Genomic DNA, 20,376 nt, shown 5'->3' on the forward strand with positions numbered 1-20,376 from the left:
ATTTCATATAATCCCCATCAGCTGGATCCCCCAGCCCAGTAATTTCCAACTGCAGGACTAACTCTGCCCTTGCAGAGAACATGAAATCCACTGTCTCATTCTTCACCCTCATCTACAAACAACTGCCAAGTCCCACTTCTCTAGACCACTAGATCCCTTAATAAAGCTATGGTTCATTCCCCCGGTCTCTGATGGAATGTGCCCGAAGACATCAGTGACAATGCAGCCGCAATGAATCTTAAAACCTCTGAGGTTTGACACAGCTTCCAAAAGGGGTTCACTATTGATCAGGGACATAATTAACTGTTTATTTTAGGGGCGGTGAGGTGAAAAAAACAAGGCCCTTTATTAAAATGCTTTTGCCTGATGACAGGATTACAAACACACAGACACCACTCCCTCCTGGAGAAAAGCCAGAGACTTGCTGTAAGGAGTAGAATTCACTAAAACCAACCCTCCCCTCACCCCAATCCAGTGTCTACCCCATGCAAGCTTAGCAGCCATTAACAGAAGAGCAGCCAAGATCCAAGCCACAGAGTAAAAATAGAATTCCTTCCCCCTTTCCCCAACCTCATTTCCATTTTTGATTAATTTAGCCAGTTCTGTCAATTAGTCATCCTGGAGACTCCAGTTGAGTGCATTTTCCTAAGAACTAGAAGGCTTATTAATTTTGGAGGCAAGTATCATTCATTAGCGGTTGACACCTTCCCAGGCCTGCTCTCTCCCTCACTAGGGGCCTTAGGTGGGAAGGCCGCGCGTAGCCACAACTGGCTCAGGCATGTGGCTGCAGCCCCAGAGACAAGAGATGGGAAAGGCTGGCCATGACGTTGTAAGTACACCTGGCTGCTTTGGGCGTGGGACATCTCAAAGCCAACTTGTCTGTCATCCTCATCTATGACAAGCCTTCCCTGGCAAAGCGGTCACAGGCACTGGGTAAGCATCCTGACTTTGAGATTCAAGAGAACCTTGGTTAAGGGATACCTGGAAGAAATGTCTCCCCAAGAGAGGCATTGGCCTGGGCAGGATAGGTCTTAGAGGAGCCTGTCTGTTCCTACCACAGGTGACATCAGAAAGTTCACCTCTTCTTCTGTGTATCAGTTTCCTCTGGGTGCTATAACAATATATCACCTAATTTTTCTGTAGGTCAAAAGTCTGACATGGCTCCCATGGGCTAAAACCAAGCTGTTGGCAGGGCTGTGTTCTTCTGGAGTCTCTAAAGGAGAGTCCTCGTCTTTGTTTTTTGAACTTCTAAGAGGCTACGCCCATTCCTTGGCTTCTGGTCCCTTTATCTGAAAGCCCGTGACAGTGGGACGAGTCCTTTAGCATAACACATCTCTGACTTGTCTCTTCTGCCTTCCTCTTCACTTGTAAGGTCTTCTATGAGTGTACCGCACCTGCCCAGGTAATCCAGACTAATCTTAGTTTAAGGTCAGCTGATGAGCAACCTTAATTTCATTTACAATCTTAATTCCCCCTTGTAATGAAAAGTAAAATAAAATGAATTCTGGGGATGAGGATGTGGACGTCCTTCAGGAGTCAACCCTGCCTACCGTCGTCGTCATGTTTCACCAAGTAGGACTCAGTGCCCTCCATCTGACCACCTGATACTATCGGTCGAAATTCTGCTTCCATTGCCACCTGCCCCACTGAATGGTTGAAGCTCTTTATTTGCTCTGTGGCACTTAGCCTAGTGAAGGTGTTAAGCAAATGCACGTTGAACAGCTCTAGTCAGGCAGTATGATCAATTTGCACGTGGGGTTTCTTTTTATATAAATGAAAAGGCTCACATTTTATATAAATGAGAAGGTGGCTGACCTCATCTGTGTTCACCCATTTCTAGCTTTGGGAATGCACTGGCATTCGTAGGCAGGCAAAATAAAGGGCAGAGGAGTCTCTGAAATGAGGGTGATCAACCAGCTTGTCATTCATTTGACAAATATTGATTGCGGCTACTGTGTGCCAGGCTCTGTGTCTAGGCACCAAGAGAATACCTCCTGCCCCCATGGAACCCTGTCCCTGTGGATGGGTAGATGGAGAACATACACACAGGCCAATAAGCTAAGGTGAGATCTTGTAAGAAGTGTTCCTGGAGAAGCAGTGGCAGCAAATGCAGAGGCTGTGATTCTGGACTGTGCTTGCCAGGGCGAGAGGCAAAGGAAGGCCGGTTTGTCTGTCTGTAGTGTGGTGAGGGGAGCAGCAAGAAGGGAACTGGGGGGAGCAGGCTGGTAGCTCAGGTCACAGAGGACTCTGCTGGCAACTGATGAGTGGTCACTAGGGGATCACTAGGATTCAGGGGTCACCCCACATAACCTGCAGGCCTCATCCCCAGGGTATGCCATGCTAAGGGCTTAAGAGTCGGGCAACTTGGTTGCCCTGTTGGCAAGGTAAGGCATTTGGCTTTTATTTTAAGTGGAAAGAGGAAACCTAGGAAGGCTTGTGCAAAGGATTGCCATGCATACTTAGGGCGCCTGGGTGGCTCAGTTGGTTAGGCATCTGCCTTCAGCTTAGGTCATGATCTCAGAGTCCTGGGACCGAGCCCTACATCAGGCTTCCTGCTCAGTAAGGAATCTGCTTATCCCTCTGCCTCTCCCTCATGCTCACTCACTCTCTCTTTCTCTCTCTGTGTGTCAAATAAGTAGATAAAATCTTAAAAAAAAAAAAAGTACCATGTGTAGACTTGTAAATATATCACTCAGGATATGGAAAGAATGAAGTGTGAGAAAGAAAAGTGGATGCTAGGAGAAGAGTTAGAAAGTCATCAAATGGTCCAGGCAAGAGAGAACAGTGGCTTAGATCTAAACTGGCCTCATGTGGGCTGTGCTTTGAGTGGAAAGTGAACTTGACTTGTTTGAAATCTAGACATGGAAGGCGAGGTAAAGGGAAGAATCCAGGGTGATGCCCAGCATTTTGGCCTAAGCAGATGCCCAGACGGAGGGCAGTGAATGAGCGGGCATAGACTAGTGGAAAGACCGTTTGGGAAGGAAGCTCACAAATTCTGTGGACATAAGATTCATATTTAAAAAGGCATAAACAATTATATCAATACCTTCTATGGTTTAGCATTTTACCACTTACAGAGCCCCTTCATTTGTTTTCTTACTGATCTTCACAAAACCCTGTGAGTTCAGAGTAGTTCCTCCTTTTTGCAGCTTGAGGAAATGAACACCCAGAAACATTAAATCTAACACACCTACGAAAGATGGTGGGTTTATCGTGCGTTTATTTCTTCCTCTGATGAATACGGCCACCTTCTGTACTTGCCCAGCACTGGAGGATAGAGAAGGGAATGGGGAATCTCTCACGTGTGTAATTGACCCATGTTTAAGTATATCAGCTAATTCGAGCCCCCTGTGCTGTTCACATAATTCCATTCTGACAGCTCAGTAGGTGGCATCCGTAACTGAGTTGTGAGATCTGCTGTCCACTCACGCAGCTCCCAGCCCCATCAGCACAGGTCCCTTTATCTGCTGAATTACGCCGAGCACCTGCCGGCCTCCTGTTGTCCTCAAGCACAGCCCAGAGGCAGCACAGGGCAGAGGAAAGCTCACCCCCACCAAGCTTCTTATCATGATACTTGCTTCTATCTTCTCTCACGTCTTTAACCTGAACATTTGAATAGGATTTATCTTATGGGTGGTCATCTTCAATCCTGGGGTCGACTCGTTCATCCTGAAATTTTTGGTATCATTTCAAAATCCCCAAAATGTCATGAAATTGTCATTGAAGAGTTGACATAAGGGAAGACAGGGTCACCCAGCTTGGGAGAAAAAGATGGTGAGATCAAACAAAGCAAGGAACCAACCAGTGAATAAATAGGAGTCGGGTGTTGTGTTCAACACAGAGGGATAAGCAGCCGTGGAAGAAGTGGCCCCTGGTTTAGTGGACTTACCTCTATCGCACAGGAAGATATGAAACTATGGATGTTTCTTTTTTTTTTTTTTTAAGATTTTATTTACTTATTTGACAGAGATCACAAGTAGGCAGAGAGGCAGGCGGGGGGGGGGGGGGGGAAGCAGGCTCCCTGCTGAGCAGAGAGCCCGATGTGGGGCTCAATCCCAGGACCCTGGGATCATGACCAGAGCCGAAGGCAGAGGCTTTAACCCACTGAGCTACCCAGGCGCCCCAGCTATGGATGTTTCTAACATAAACTTCGTTTTAATTTGAATGTGAACTTCAGATTCCCAGTGTCTGAGAGTGAAACCACTGACTACGTAGTACTTATGCTGACTATCATGTTACATTGTTAAAACGAACTGCGATGCCAGATAGCCTCCCTGTATCCTGGGAATTCCTCAAAGTTCCAAATCACGGCATTTTTTCAGTCCCTGTTTGCTGGGATTCTTCTGTGTTTGTGCCAATCTAGAGCCACAGAAATACAGATGTGTGTTAACACAGCACACGGCTGCTCACACCCAGGGAGGTCAGGAAGGAGCAGAAGCATTCCAGCACCCCTGAACAGCACCCAATATATCCCGCATGCTAACTCACGAATGAATGATTGGAGACTTGTTCATAAAAGAACGAACATCAGATCAAATGTAGCATGCATCTGACAATACACTAGGGCTGTGGTTCTGAAGCCAAGGATGAAAATGAAGATGTAGGGTGTTCTCTTGTCCCGCTGCCTAGGAAAAGCAAATGAGCCGACCCTCGGAATTTTCTCAGTTGTAAGCTTTCCTCCTAGAAGTCTTCCTGAAATATTTGTGGTCTGTGTACATGTCTAAAATACAAAATCATATATTACTTAATACTGAGGTCTAGATAACCTCCTTTAAGAGTCATATTGTAATGTTTTATGATGTTCTGACTTTTGTGTCCTGATGAGAACGTGAGAGCTCCGCTCTTGAAGTTCAGGATGGGAAGGCACTGGTTCTGAATCCGGTGTCCAGAAGGAGATCAGTGGGGGGGGGGAGGGCAGTGGGAGGGAGAAGAAGGGACAGGGAGTGCGAGAAGAAGCATTGGAACAGAGCGGCCACCTGATAGCTTTCTGATTTGGAGTTCCTAGCTCTGTTGAGGTTTATGAAGGTAAATCCTAAAGGCCAGTTAGAGGTATCAGTCAGACTTGTGGTTTGGAAACCAGGTTTAAATGAGGCTAGAAAGAGGATACACACTCCGTGGTCAATAGCACTGGTTCCAGGGTCAGACAAACCTGGTGTGGGCCTAACTTCTTGCACGTAAGCTCTGTAAGCCTCAGTGTCTCCCTCTACGCCACGGGGACAAGACTGGAGTCTGCATTATTAGATTGTTAGGAGGATTCAGTGAGATAAAGCCTGGCCCACGGAAAGCACTCAGTATTTATTAATATTTTATTCTTTCCCCGACCATACATGAACTCAGAGTTAGAGATGAGAAAATGAGGGCTCAAGAAAGCAAGTAACTTCGGCAAAGTCAAAGATCTAGTCATAGGCGGAAACCAGATTCAGACCCAGGCCTAAAGCCCGTGGCTGACGCTGTTGAGAAAGAATACCCAGAGATACTGCCCATCATGGCCTCACCAGGCTGGGTAAGCCCGGTCCTGGGAGAGCAGAGGAGGGCTCAGGCCTTCCTCTGGTGGAGTCTGGCTTTCCAGACATCAACTCACCACGGCTCTGGTGTTTCCTGAGCCCCCGCTGAGCAGGCACCGGGAGCAAGCCACAGAGAAGTGTGTGAGCGTCATCTTCAGCCAGGTTCCCTATGAGAACGGGATGCAGACTGTCCCTCCTGTCCTCCCCTTGAACAAGTCATTAAGCCAGAGTGCTTGCTGAGGGACACAGCCTTTATTTTCTGCAGGGATGGCCGAATGCGTTCTGTCTCCGTGGTCCTGGAGGCTCTTTGGAGAGTAAGGGGAGCCCATGTGGGGATGGTGTGTGTACAGCCAGTGAGGAACAAGAGAGGGCATAGCCAGCTGGTAATAAGGGGCTCAGTCAGTCTGGTGACTGCCCTCCACTTTGCCCCTCCAGCTCTGTGTTACTGTAAAGAGATAGCTCCGTCCTGGTTAATCCCGTGATTGGTGAGAGCACAGAGCTAATGACGCCCAGATCAACGTTTAATATTTCAGCCACTCATTGCTTGTACTGGAACCCTGCCTTTTGGCGCCTGCCATTTCCGGGGTGAAGGGCTCACCCTTCCTGGTCATGGGACTAGAGGACAAACAATGTAGAATGGGGCACAGTGGTGGCCCTGAGAGCTGCAGCTGGGTTCACATTCCCGCTCTGCCCCCTCCTGGCCCATCCTAGGAGCAGGTGACTCTTGGAGCCTCATTTCTTCATTTGTAAAACAGAAATGTTGAGAGTATCACATGCATAAAGTGCTTAGCACAGTGCCTGACAGGTGCGAGGCTTTTTCTCCATGCATTCCAACATGGTAGCTAATACCATACCACGCATGGGAGCTCCAGGAACATTCAAGACACAAGTCTGACTGTCTGTGGATTAGGAACAATGTTTTCCCGTAGAAAGCAGTGCCAGGAACACAGGCATTGCCGCAGGGCCATGAGAACACAATGAAGCGATAACCAGCTGACACCACGTCCCTCTCCTCCCCACACCTGGCCCATGTCCAGATGGACCCCCCCAATTCAGCCTTGAACCCCTGACTTCATTCTGCAAGGAGATTACCATCAGCAGGGAGCCGCCCCTCTCTCCTTTCCGTGTTTCTGCCTCTCATTGCAGTGATTATGTATCTGGCCTGGGAAATGGTGACATCTTGGGAGTGCAGGTCTGGTCTCCGTGATGCCATGACAACCGGCTTCCCAGCGATCACCCCTAATAACGACCACACACTCACAGTCCCTTCCACTTGGGCCGAGGTTCCCCAGGGAACTCAAGCTTCTCTTGGAACAGCTGCCCAAAGCTTCCTGCTGGGAACAAATTTTCAGAGAGACAGAGAAACAGAGACAGAAATCAGGGAGACAAGAAGGCTCTAGCCTCTCGTGCCCGGAGTGAGCCCAGAGACCTGAGGACACTGTTGTCATGTTCCAGCAGCCCAGTGGCTATAGGAACGCACACAGTGGGAGGCACGAGGCCCCACCCTTTGCTACTCACCCACCTGACAGAGAGAGGATGTACTGGAGAAAAAGACCAAATCAGAGCATTAGTGGAGCCAGGCCTCACTGTTAAAAGATTTCTTCATGAGGCTCCCACTGTCAAGGCATCGTGTCCTGAGAATGGGTGCTGCCTCCCTCCCCACCGCTGTAGGCTGGAGACCATGTGCTCCAAAATCTCCAATCAACATCCTTCCAGAATGACAGTTCTCAGAAAGGCAGCAGCCCTGCTTGGCTAATAAGTGATTATTCCTCCCAAAGGAAGGACAGACAGGCCCCAGTTAATACACTTATCTGGGGATGTTGGCCCAAATTCAGCCTTTAGATTGCCAAGTATGCCCTCCGCAGAACACAGGTTCCCACTTCCCCTCTCTGTAGAGCACAGAGTCCAACTGAGTCTCCTTCATGATCAGTGTCTAACCCCAGGGGATTAGACTGGGGTTAGATTAACACTGGGATGCCGTTCTCACTCAGGGAGCACATGCCCCGTAAACACAGGTCCTCAGTATTATTGCATGTGAACCACACGTCGCAGACAACAGCCCGTGTGGCTGACGCATGAATTGCATTTGCCCACACGCTAGAATGTTTTAATTGGTTGCTAACAATGAAACATCTGGATTTCTCAAAAAGACTTGGATTTTACAAATGAGACAGGCTGGCTCTGCTAGACCCACATTCCTGCATGGCAGCGATCCGCTGGAGCAGTGTGGAAACTGCCCCCCGCCCCCGTATCAGTTGTAGACACAGTAGTTTGCCGTAGTCCCCGCCACTCTCTGTTGTAAGTCCATGCCTGCCTCGTCTGTCTCACCATGCCCCTGGCCCCTGCAGGTGGGAGCTCTCTGACCCCCGTGCGAATGATGAGTGGGCTGGGAAGGTCACGGGGCAGTATCAGAAGGGGCCCTGATCTCCGACCTAATCTGGAGGGCCCTGGATGGTGGGCTGATGAGGCGGCACTGTCGGCTGTTGGCAGTAGGGAGTCAGGGAGAGGAGGCGGGGTAGGCATCTTTGCAGGGAATGGCATTGCTTTGGGAAGAATCCAGCACTCATCGGGATCACAGGTAGCCTCGTGTTCTGCTCCACCCTCCTGGGGTCTGGGTCCCATGGCTTGCTCTCTTTGCAGCTGCTCTGTCTTGGTTCCTCTGGACTGTGTCAGCCTCTGGGTACAGCAGCAGGGCGGGGGAAGGAATGCAGGGAGGAGAGGGTGCCCGGCCGTGCTGGTTCATCAGCTCCCCTAAAAGCAGCAGACCAGTCACAGCTCATGCTGGCTTACTTTCTGGGCCAGCTCAGGAAGCAGCACTGCTAAGAGGGGCCCATGGGGAGACAGAGCTGCCTCGAGGCCGAGGGACATCAGAGCAGATTCTGAGAGTCTGGTTGGGCAAAAGAGCACACACACTCTGTCCCCTTCCTTTGATGGTAATACGGGGAAAGAGGGGTATTAATTTCCTCTTGCTGCTGTAACAAATTACCACAAACAGAGTAACTGTCATGATCTCAAATGATACAAAATTATCTTACAATTCTGAAGGTCAGAAATCTAGGATGTGTGACACTGGGCTAAAATCAAGGTGTCTGCAGGGTTCTGTTCTTTTCTGGAGGCTCTGTGAGAGAAGCCGTTTCGTTGCCACTTTCAGATTCTAGAAGCAGCCCACATTCCTTGGCTCCCAGCCCCTTTACTCTAGCTTCAAAGCCAGAGGTGGCTGTGGAAACTTTGTTCCACTGGGTCACTCTGCCTCTTCCTTCCCTTATAGGGCCCCTTGCCGTTCCTTAAGGCACATCCGGATAACCTAGCATAATCCCCCCATTTTAAGGTCAGGTAGTTCACAACCTTAATTCCCTTTGGCCCTCTAAGATAATCACAGGTTCCGGGAATGAAGGCGTGGACATCTTTCGCTTGGGGAGACTTTTCTACCAACCACAGAAGAAACAAGCAACTTTTCTTTCTTTAAAAAAGAAAGGGTGGGGGGGGGGAGCCTGGGTGGCTTAGTTGGTTAAGCGTCTGCCTTTGGCTCAGGTTATGATCCCAGGGTCCTGGAATCAAGCCCCACATCTGGTTCCCTGTTGGTGGAAAGCCTGCTTCTCCCTCTCCCACTCTTTCTGCTCATATTCCCTGTCTCGCTCTCTCTCTGCCAACAAAATAAATAAAATCTTAAAATTTTAAAAAGAGATTTCAACCATGGGTCCCCTCTTTGTTGAAGACAGAACCAAAGCACACAGGATCCTCACCTCTCTTGCTCACTTCGTGACACACCCCATGCCTGTCCACGTACCTTGAGCGCATGTGGGTTGAAGACTCTGTGACGCTGGTGTTTGTTGATGCTGAACGTGGCCAGCCACTTCAGTAGGCATCCTATCTGCTTTTTCTACCTCTGCTTCTTAAAATGATATCTGCATTTTAAAGATAAGGAATCTGAATCTCAGAAAGCTATGGAAACTTGAAAAAAATCGTCCGGCCTGTAAGTGGCGGGCCACAGATTCTAGCCCAAGTGTATCTGCCAGTACCCACCTCACATATGCACTGGAGGAAAGCACATTTGCAGTCACTAAGCCACAGTCTCATCCTCCATGCTTTCCATGGGATGTCTCTGCGCCAACAGCAGTCCTCCGATCCCACTGTCCCCCCGAAATGGGCGGATTCCTGCTGACTGCCCTGTCCAGCATAGGCACCCCAATCATCTCCTGACCATCAACATCGAGGGTCAGCAATCTAGGGTCTCCAGGCCAAATCTTCCCCACCATCTGTTTTTGCACAACTCTAGTGAAGAATGAGGGTTTGGCATTTTGAAATGGTTGAACGAAGAGGAACCATACTGTCTCATGACCTGTAAAAATTATGTGAAACTGAAATTTGGTGTCCACGAGGAACACTTGATAGGAATATATGGCCATCTGTTTACAGGTCGTCTGCACTGCTTTCACACTATGATAGCTGCGACAGAGACCGAATGGCCCTTAAAGCCTAAAATTCTTGCTACATGGCTCTTTACATGGAAGGTTTGCTGACCTCTGATCTGTCTAGTGCTTATTGATCCCTCAAGCTTCAGCCTGTAACCAAGCCTTCCCCGATCCCATCAGCTAGATTGGACCCCACTCGCCTGACATGTCTCCTAAGACATATAAGACATATTCCTTATGTCTCCTCCCTCTGAGTTGTAGTCCATTTCTTTTGTCTGAAAAAAAGGTGTGTGTGTGGGGGGGGGGGGGTTGACTCACTATTTCTTAACTTTGAATAATTGTTTATTAGAAGATCTGTTTGTGAAGTATATCCTATTCTGACCTATTCTGCAAAGTTATAGAAAAGTCAGGGACCAGCATAATCCTTTCTAGATGTATCGCTTACTCTCCATGATGCTATACGTTGGACTCCCGCGGTGCTCACTGCTGAACACGTATTTGTAGAATTAATGAAGGGTTGTATGAAGAGCAAATCGCTAAGGCTGAATCACTGGGCATCACTCCTTTTCAACACAGAATCCTGAGTCTTAATCTGATCTCAGACTCAGTGTGACCTCAGACCTCTGCCATTCTGTAGCCCGTGCCTGGGGATGGTGTCTTGAGGCCCGTAGTAGTATATTCATTACTAATTCATTCTGAAACTTCTTTCACTGTCCTCAGCTGGAGAAAGGCCAGCATGATCAGTCCGTGGGAGTTCTTACCCTCCCTGGGAAAATCACTGGCCATTTCTCTCATTGGGCAGAATAACTGGATGTGGCTTCTGGATAGGACAGGTTACTGGCTGCATCTTGGTCGTCGGGCCTTTTCTCTCCAGGCACAAGACTGTTGCCTGCATCTCTCTGAAGGAAAATCGCCATCCGCCCACCTTTCTAGTTGTGTCGCCACCACAGGGAGGTAGTCAGTCACATCTCCACAGAGAAGAGCGTGCCAGCTGTCCTTCTCTGCAGAAGATGTGTCAACACAAGTGAGCACTTTAAAACCCCAGGTGTGATTCTGAGTCTGTGCCTCTGTCATCATGAACCCACCTTCACGTCTGCCTGCCTTCTTTCCTTTATGCTCCCCTCCTCTGCCTGCGTTACCCATGCCAGGGCAGCGGTGACAACGCGTGCCAGCCAGCCACCACCACTTGTCCCGGGGAAGGTGCGTTCCGAGGGATAGTCCAGGACAAGCTGTTACATGTCTGTGTGCCAGCGTAGTTAGAAGACAGAGAAATCCATTTCACAACTAGTAGCTCTTCCGATCTGACCCCCCAGTGGGAGAAAACACCGGAGGCTTTTGGGCTCCTCTCACACCACGCTTGCCTGAAGCAGCACCTTCTTCCCTGTTGTTGTGGGTCCAGGCATGAGGCCACATGCTCAACCCAAAAGATCTATCTCATCTCCCCTCCAAAGTGGGTACTCCTCTTAGCTCCATTTGGCAGCTAAGGAAAACGAAGCTAGGAAGGAAGCAAGCCACTTGTCCAAGGCTTTGTAACTTAGAAGCAGCAGAGCTGGAGTTCAGCCTGGGCCAGCTGAGCCTGGGACCACCTGTCCTCTTAGCCACGGCACCGTGGACAGGAGTTCCAGGACAGCATCCAGCATGAGGTCCCGTGAAAGGAGCCACACACAGGAGCACCCTGTACAGACTCTGGGTTCCCTCCAGCCTCTCTTCTCCTGGCCCCAGAGCCCACACGGGCACCCTGCATGCTTCCCCTCACCTTCTGTCCCTGCTGTAATACAGAAGGTTTTAGCTTTTGGTTTTCTCCTAAATCAACAGTTTTCTTCTTTTTTTTAATTATTATTTTTCTATTAACGTATAACATATTACTTGCTTCAGGGGTATGAATCATCAGTCTTACACAATTCACAGCACTCACCATAGCACATACCTTCCCCAACGACCATCGCCCAGCCACCTTCTCCCTCCCCTACCCCTCCAGCAACCCTCAGTTTGTTTCCTGAGATTAAGAGTCTCTTACAGTTTGTCTCCCTGCCAGTTCCATCTTGTTTCATTTTTCCCTCCCTTCTCCCCATGAATCCCTGTCCTCCCTCTCAAGTTCCTCATAGCAGAGAGATCATATAATTGTCTTTCTCTGACTGACTTATTTCGCTCAGCATAATACCCTCTAGTTCGATCCATATTGTTGCAAATGGCAAGATTTCGGGGGATTTTGATGGCTGCATAGTATTCCATTGTGTATATACCACCTCTTCTTTATCCATTCATCTGTTGATGGACATCTAGGTGCTTTTCATAGTTTAGCTATTGTGGACATTGCTGATATAAACATTCAGGTGCACATGCCCCTTCAGATCACTACATTTGTATCTTTAGGGTTAATACCCAGTAGTGCGATTGCTGGGTTGTAGGGTAGCTCTATTTTCAACTTTTTGAAGAACCTCCATACTGTTTCCCAGAGTGTCTGCACCAGCTTGCATTCCCACCAACAATGTAGGAGGGTTCCCCTTTCTCCACATCCTCGCTAACACCTGTCATGTCTTGACTGGTTATTTTTGGCCATTCTGATTGGTGTGAGCTGGTATCTGACTGTGGCTTTGATTTGTATTTCCCTGATGCCAAGTGATATTGACAATTCTTTCATGTGTCTCTTGGCCATTTGGGTGTCTTCTTTGCAGAAATGTATCTCCATGTCTTCTGCCCACTTCTTGATTAGAGTCTTTGTTCTTTGGGTATTGAGTTTGATAAGTTGTTTATAGATTTTGGATACTAACCCTTTATCTGATATGTCATTTGCAAATATCTTTTCCCAATCTTTCGGTTGTCTTTTGGTTTTGTTGACTGTGTGTCCTTTGCTATGCAAAAGCTTTTGATCTTGATGAACTCCCAATAGTTCATTTTGGCCCTTGCTTCCCTTGTCTTTGGCGATGTTTATACAAAGAAGTGGCTGTGGTTGAGGTCAAAGAGGTTGCTGCTTGTGTTCTCCTCAAGGATTTTGATGGGTTCCTGTCTCACATTGAGGTCTTTCATCCATTTTGAGTCTGGTTTTGTGTGTGGTGTAAGGAAATGGTCCAGTTTCATTCTTCTGCATGCGGTTGTCCAATTTTCCCAACACGATTTGTTGAAGAGACTGTCTCCATTGGACATTCTTTCCTGCTTTGTTGAAGATTTGTTGACCATAGAGTTGAGGGTCATTTCTGGGCTCTCTATTCTGTTCCATTGATATATGTGTCCTTTTGTGCCAGTATCATACTGTCTTGATGATGACAGCTTTGGAACAGAGCTTGAAGTCTGGAATTGTGATGCCACCAACTTTGACTTTGTTTTTTCAACAGTCCTCTGGCTATTCAGAGTCTTTTCTGGTTCCATATAAATTTAAGGATTACTTGTTCCATTTCTTTGAAAAAAAAATTGATGGTATTTTGATAGGGATTGCATTAAACATGTATATTGCTTTGGGTAGCATAGACATTTTCACAATATTTGTTCTTCCAATCCATGAGCATGGAACATTTTTTCCATTTCTTTGTGTCTTCCTCAATTTCTTTCATTAGTGCTTTATAGTTTTCTGAGTACAGCTTCTTTGCCTCTTTGGTTAGGTTTATTCGTAGGCATCTTACAGCTTTGGGTGCAGTTGTGAATGGGATTGACTCCTTAATTTCTCTTTCTTCTGTCTTGTTGTTGGTGTATAGAAATGCAACTGATTTCTGTGCATTGATTTTATATCCTGACACTTTACTGAATTCCTGTATGAGTTCTAGCAGTTTTGGAGTGGAGTCTTTTGGGTTTTCCACATAAAGTATTACATCATCTGCAAAGAGTGAGAGTTTGACTTCTTCTTTGCCAATTCAGATGACTTTTATCTCTTTTTGTTGTCTGAATGCTGAGGCTAGGACTTCTAGTACTATGATGAATAGCAGTGGTAATAGTGGACATCCCTGCTGTGTTCCTGACCTTAGCAGAAAAGCTCTCAGTTTTCCCCCCATTGAGAATGATATTCACGGTGGGTTTTTCATAGATGGCTTTGATGACATTGAGGTATGTACCCTCCATCCCCACACTTTGAAGAGTTTTGATCAAGAAAGGATGCTGTACTTTGTCAAATGCTTTTTCAGCATCTATTGAAAGGATCATATGGTACTTGTTCTTTCTTTTACTAATGTATTGTATCACATTGATTGATTTGTGGATGTTGAACCAACCTTGCAGCCCAGGAATAAATCCTACCTGGTCGTGGTGAATAATCCTCTTAATGTACTGTTGGATCCTATTGGCCAGTATTTTTGTGAGAATTTTCTGTGTTCATGAAGGATATTGGTCTATAATTCTCTTTTTTGATGGGGTCTTTGGTTTTGGGATCAAGGTAATGTTGGCCTCATAAAATGAGTTTGGAAGTTTTCCTTCCATTTCTATTTTTTGGAACAGTTTCAGGAGAATAGGTATTAAGTTTTCTTTATGTTTGGTACAATTCCCCTGGGAAGCCATCTGCCCTGGGCTCTTGTTTTTGTTGGGAGATTTTTGATGACTGTTTCAATCTCCTTACTGGCTCTGGATCTATTTAGGTTTTCTAGTTCTTCCTGGTTAAGTTTTGGTAGCTTATACATCTCTAGCAATGCATCCATTTCTTCCAGATTGTGAAATTTGCTGGTGTATAGTTGTTCGTAATATGTTCTTGTAATTGTCTGTATTTCTTCAGTGTTGGTTGTGATCTCTCCTCTTTACTTCACGATTTTGTTAATTTGAATCCTTTCTCTTTTCTTTTTGATAAGTCTGACTAGGGGTCATCAATTTTATTAATTCTTTCAAAGAACCAGCTCCTAGTTTCATTGGAAACTACTGTTTTTATATAAATGAATGCTGGCTTCCCCACTCTGATACCTGGGAGCTCTGCCACACTCAGACACCCTTGGTCTGTGTGTGACCCCAAGGGTCCTGAGACCACACTGTCCCCACGAGGGCTCCACCCCTGCTTATCCTTTGGAGCAACATCCCTCAGTGGAACAGACTTCTAACAGTTCCAATTTTGAGCTCCACTGCTTGCCGGGAGGTGGCTCCTCCCCCCATGATCCATCTTCCCATGTATCAGGTCAGATTCACTTCTCCACATGTCCTACCTTCCAGAAAGAGGTAGCTTTTCTGTTCATAGAATTGCTGCTCTTCTTCTTTTCTATCTCCGGTTGAGTTTGTAGGTGTTCAGTGTGGTTTGAGAACTATCTAGCTGAACTCCTGGGACAAGATGAAATTTAGATCTCCTACTCCTCCACCATCTTGCTCCTCCTTCAACAGTTTTCTTCTAAACTCTTCCTCAGTCTCATCACTTCACCTCTGTCCCAGGATTGCAATCCCATCTTCAGTTACCCTGTGGTCTGAGTTCTCTCAGGTGAACAGTGCTCTGCCAGACTCCATGAAGGAGAATATGCTTAGTTACATGCAGACATGTTCCTAGATGCACAGATTATAACACAAAACTCTTTCTGTGCAGGACACCTAATATGCCCTATAAGACTTAAAAGAAGTGTTGGTTGCTTTTGCCTATAGCATCGTAACCCCAGGTATTCTGAGGAACTTTGTACTAGAGAAATGATAGGCTTCAAGTAATGTGTGGGAAAAAAAAAATATATAATACAGTGAAATAGTGGGGAGGGAGATGGTGTGATCCGATAAGATCTGAAGGCAGGACAAAAGCTGTTGGTTCTCAACCAAGGGCAAGTCATACCCTCCCAGGACACAGTTGGCAATTTCTGAAGCCATTTTGGACTGTCCCAAATGTCCCATTTTGGACTGGGGCTTAGGGATTTAGTGGGCAGAAGCCAGGGATGTTGCTAAAGATCCTATAGTGCCCCAATAACAAAGAATGATCCATCCCAAAATTTGGTAGTGCCTAAGTTGAAAAACCTGGATTCCTAAAGAATAAATTTTTTTCTGTTTGCAGGACTTCTCAGCATCTCTAATAGGCTGATTACATTTTCAACCCCCAAAACTGAATAGGAGTTCCCCAAGCTCTTTTGACCTCACATTCCAGTATCCCTGATGTATTCTTGAGTGCCCTGCTGAAGTCACCTTGGGAAGACTAGCCTAGAGTACAGGGGCATTGGTTGAAGAAAATTAAAAGACAAGACCTCTGAGATTCACCAATATTGTGATCTGAGAGGCGGGAGTCACTTGGTAGACAATCCTACCTCCTTCTTATGACAGACAAGAAAATGGGTCCAGAGAGCCAGTGGTGGTCCAGCCTTTGAAATGAGAGGCAGATCAGAGGTTAAAAACATAAACTGGCAAGAAACCAAGTTAAAATCCTTGCTCTGCCTCCTATGAGCAATAGAACCCATGCCTGAGTTGACTGACTAGACTGATTTGTCCAAACCGGAAATAATACCTATGAATATTGAGTGAGATAATGAATACAAAGCACACAGTGTAATGGTTCAACAGGTAGTAGGTATTATTAGGAGCTACTAATTTGTGTCCAGCCTGGATTCCAACATAGCATCCATGACTCCCAGGCTGATCATCTTTCCAGTTTCCCATATGGGCTCATGGGAAGGTAAGGAGTAGATAAACAGAAGTGGGCACTCATAGGTACATCTAGAAAAGTAGGGACCCCACTTTGATTCAGTTGTTTGAACAGGGAAATGATATTGACGGAGCAAGGGAAGGGCTGATTGTGGAGACAGTGTGACAAGGAGGCAGACAGAGGGTCCTTTGCCTCTGTCTACTTCTCACTAACCATATGATCCTGAGCAAGCTACCTGGCCTCGCTTGGCCTGTCTCATCTCTAAGTAAGGGCAGTGAAAGTACCTTCCTTATAAGTGTGAGTGTAAGTGGGATCATGTGTACAAAGCCTGAGGACCAAGAAAGCATAGATACCATTACTGCTGTTAATGTTGTCATTGGGGTCTCTGAGACACAAGCTCCCTGTTGGCAAATCTGACACATCCCCACTGCTTCAGTCTGGGCTCTTAGGATTCTCATCCAGAGTCCTTCCTCACAAAGGAAATAAAACTTGTCTTTGCTTTGTCAAAGGTCTCTTCTTTTCTCCTCCTGATGGCTTTATGTTCTAGAAGCTAGTTGAAAACCATGTAGGTCAGCAGGATTGTCAATGCTAAGCCAAGGGTCTCCAAGAGAAATGCCCAGGCACTCAATACTTTTGTACCATGTATTTAGTAAATGACATGGAACACACAGTGGTGTTCCATCTGTATTCCCTTAGCTGGGTCCCCAGCACCTTTCTTTCCCTCCAATAATGCCGTAAAAATCTCACTTACTCATGTCTGTAACTAAATGTGATCAGTTAACATTTGTCCTTTCCTCTAGCCTGTGAGCTCCATGAGAGTAGGACTTGATCTTTCTCCGGGTGTCCTTGGTATACAGGGCCTGGCATGTGTCCACCCCCCCCAAAAAAATACTTTGTATGTTCTAGATGATGTACTAAGTGCTCTGTGCATATGTGTGCATGCATGTAAAAGATACTCAAATAGCTGATAAATGATTATTCAGGCTGAATTACTGAAAACCTTGAATTACAGATAACTTCCTATGGAAGGTATTTATTTATTCATACTTTTCAAGGAATTGGAACAAAGTCGAAGTGAATAGAGCATTGCTTTTTCCTTTCAGGACCTAGTGAGTTAATAAGTATTATCTTCCTGTAGAAATTAAAAATAACTTGTTAGTATTCATTCAGCTAACATATTTAGTGAACATGTCTTGTGTTTCAGAGACTATAGCAGGGCAAAATAAAAACCCCTCCCCTCATAGAGCTTGTATCTTAGGGGACACAAAATACATTAAAAACCAGTGCATATAAACTGGTGGAGAGGGGCATCGAGAAGAAAGGTTGTCTTGCTGACAGGCCACAGGGATTAGAATCCAGGGGTGAGAGATGGCCTAGGGGTCCGGGCTTATTGTGGTATGAGGGTCTTGAGTCATACAAAGTCCTGAGGTCCCCAACCTATGCTTGCTGATGATGATGTAAAACTTGAGCTCATGAGACCTTACTGTAGAAACTGTATTTCTACAGTGTTTGAAATGAGTTGATTCTGTTGAGGACTTTGGCTATATGAAAAGGATAGGATAGGAGCAGTCACCATTCACCCCTTTACCCACTGTCATCTAATTAATACACAATTTTAAAATATCCAGTGATAACCAGGGGGCAAGAGCCTTCTGGCTTTGTGATTCCATGATTCTATGTAGACTCTACCCTGGTTACCTGTTCAGAGCTAGACCAGTAAGGTCTTGAGCAAGAGGCAGGGCAGAATCACATCATGGTTAAGAACAAGGGCTTTGAAGTCCGGTGGATTTTACTTGCAAAATGCAGCTCTACCCCAGTTGAGCTGTGCTGTCCTCAGACGGGTTACAAACCTCTCTGTGCTTTCGTATTTCATATCTGTGAGCATCATTGCTATGGGAGAAGATTAGTGTAAGGACTAAATGGAATTAAACATGTAAAGCGCAGAGCCTGGAACATAGGAAGCTTCCTGTCAACAGTCATCATCAACACTGTGAATTGTTGCTGCTGAATGAATGAATGAAAAGAAGTCATGGAGTGGATATTAAAACTTGGATATACATAGACAGGGAATAAGCCGCAAAGTACTGTGATGGCCCGTCCATTGTCCGGAACCTACCCTCTTGGGTCATACACAGTAATTAGTGGTGGGCTGATGAGAGAATTGTCTTCTTTCGTTCCCCCTCCATCTTCTGGGGCTGTCATTTTCGGGCTTTACGAGGTTGCTACCCTAGCATCCCAATCAGCCATGTATATGGAGAACAGATTGCTAGGTATAACCTTGTAAACATTCTTTATGTCACTGAAATAGCCCACAAGTTCTATAGTCCTCAGTCCCCAAGTCTCAGTCTGGAATAAATATGATTGGCTGATACAGAACCAGTACATGCTAATGAGGATAAAAATAGCTCCTGACATTTATTGAGAACCTACAGTGTGCCAATCATATGTTCCAAGAAATAGGCATCCCCCTTCTGCAGCTGGGAAAACTGAAATCTTGGAGTAGGAAATAAAATGTGAACAGCTGGTAAGAGACAGAGGCAGAAATTGATGGACTGCAGGGGCCAGCATGCTGATCTGTCCCATTTATGGCAGGTGCATCAGGTGGAGAGGACCATGCCTCAAGGCCCCCACTTGTCTGTTGAGATGTTTGCATGGGGCTTGCCTGAAGTCCCCAACCCTCATGAGGTTCTGTGCAGGAGAAACTAATGTGAAGATCTAGTTCTCAATTATGTTCTCCAAGTCCAAGGGCCTTCCTGAGTGCTTAAAGTCTAAGAGGTTTTTCTGTGTCAGTGGATTTAATTCTCAAGTTCAGTTCTGACTGATGAGGGGTTTTTGTGGTTCTCTTAAATGGTGAGGTGACAAATATTTTGGTTTGGCTGAGAGTTTCATTCGGCAAGGTTTGAAAGGCAACTTATTATAGCCTTAGGCTTTCTGCACAGAATGTGATACTGACGCTGTGTGTGTTGAGCAAGAAAGAGAAAGCTCTGGAGGATGTGTTACCTTGCAGAATGGTGTTCCATGTAGCCAAAAATTGTGATACAAACACTTGTTAAGTGGAACCATACTCACTTACTATTGTTACAGGTTAAAAGTAAGTATGGACAAACGCACCTAACTCCCCATCCGATATGCTGAGCCCCCAGACACCAAAGAATTCATTCACTGATCTAGCTTTGGTTCTAATCGAGCAACACATGTTTATGGAACATTTGTGTGGAAGACTTTCAGTCCATAGAAAAACCAGAAAGAAGCTGACAAAGCAGTTGAGATAAAAGCAAAGGCAAGGATTGTTAAATAATAATGGGAGACTACCTGAGCTCCTATTAAAAAAGCAGGCCAGACCGATTTGGGGTCTGGGGGGAACTCTTCCACAAAAAGATCATTTAAGGCTAAGATAGTAGTGAGAGATGAGATCTGTGAGTCCCTCAGAGTTTGAGTCAAGGAAGGCAGAACAATCGGGCATAGAAATCGAAAGGTCAAGATATACCTAAGCTTTGGGGCACCTGGGTGGCTCAGTGGGTTAAGCCTCTGCCTTCGGCTCAGGTCATGATCTCAGGGTCCTGGGATCGAGCCCCACATCGGGCTCTCTGCTCAGCAGTGAGCCTGCTTCCCCTTCTCTCTGCCTACCTCTCTGCCTGCTTATGATCTCTCTCTCTCTCTCTCTGTCAAATTAAAAAAAAAAAAAACCTGTGACCTAGAGATATGAAAATAAATATCCACATACAAGCCTGTCCGTGAATATTCATAGTAGCCACAAAGTAGAAACCCAGGTGTTTATCAAGTGTTAAGTCGATAAACTACATGTGGTGTATCCATACAGTGGATATGTACCCATATTCTGCCATAAACAGGAGTGAAGGGCTGATACCTATGACAGCATCGGTGAACCATGGCAACGAGGTACCGAGGAAAAGCAGCCAGTCACAGGGAAACTCCATCTCCTGTAATT

The 20,376-nt window shown here is 46.2% G+C and overlaps 1 protein-coding gene across 7 annotated transcripts in view; it reads left to right on the plus strand.

Moving 5' to 3' along the window:
- Positions 1 to 20,376, plus strand: part of PPP2R2B (protein phosphatase 2 regulatory subunit Bbeta) — a 448,554-nt gene that overhangs the window by 411,249 nt on the left and 16,929 nt on the right. The gene's annotated exons all lie outside the window — the stretch shown is intronic.

Source organism: Mustela putorius, unplaced genomic scaffold, assembly GCF_011764305.1.
Source record: "Mustela putorius furo isolate JIRA1106 unplaced genomic scaffold, ASM1176430v1.1 tig00000145_pilon_pilon_pilon, whole genome shotgun sequence".
In the NCBI taxonomy this organism is placed as follows: domain Eukaryota; kingdom Metazoa; phylum Chordata; class Mammalia; order Carnivora; family Mustelidae; genus Mustela; species Mustela putorius.